Source organism: Nilaparvata lugens, chromosome 7, assembly GCF_014356525.2.
Source record: "Nilaparvata lugens isolate BPH chromosome 7, ASM1435652v1, whole genome shotgun sequence".
Lineage (NCBI taxonomy): Eukaryota > Metazoa > Arthropoda > Insecta > Hemiptera > Delphacidae > Nilaparvata > Nilaparvata lugens.
Window position 1 is genome coordinate 27,513,850 of NC_052510.1, and position 581 is coordinate 27,514,430.

A 581-nucleotide genomic window follows, 5' to 3' on the forward strand; every position below is an offset into this window, starting at 1 on the left:
TCATTGACAGATCAGGTTCAAATTTAGTAAAGAAGATCAGCAGGGGTCTACAAATTTTCTGTTCATCGATTATCCTAGGGACATTAGTAACTATCTTTTTGAGCTGCTCTCTTATTTCTATTAATTACCTCCCAAACAGCAGAGTTTAAATTGGTACTAGTTGTTAATATTTCAGCTGTTTTCTTACACTTAGCTTTCCTCACTTCTTTTGCATAGTTTTTCTTTAGACATTTGTATTTGACTTCACTCACAACATCCCTCACTAATTTAAATTCCTCATAAGCTTCCCTAACAATATTTCTTTGAGTAAGAATATCTTCAGTTATCCATTCATCTACTTTGTTTAATTTACTTTTTACTTTGACTTTTTTTATTGGACAGCATACACTAATGTGAAATCTTAGAGTATCAATGAATTGCTTATATTTGTAATTTAGGTTACAACTGTTATAAACACTACTCCAATTTTCTTGAAGCAGTTCCTGCTTCAAACAATTTATATTTCCTAGCTCATATTGCTGAATTTCTTTCACAAAAGTTTTTTTCTGCTTGGATTCTGGCCCTGCAACTTAACATCTAAA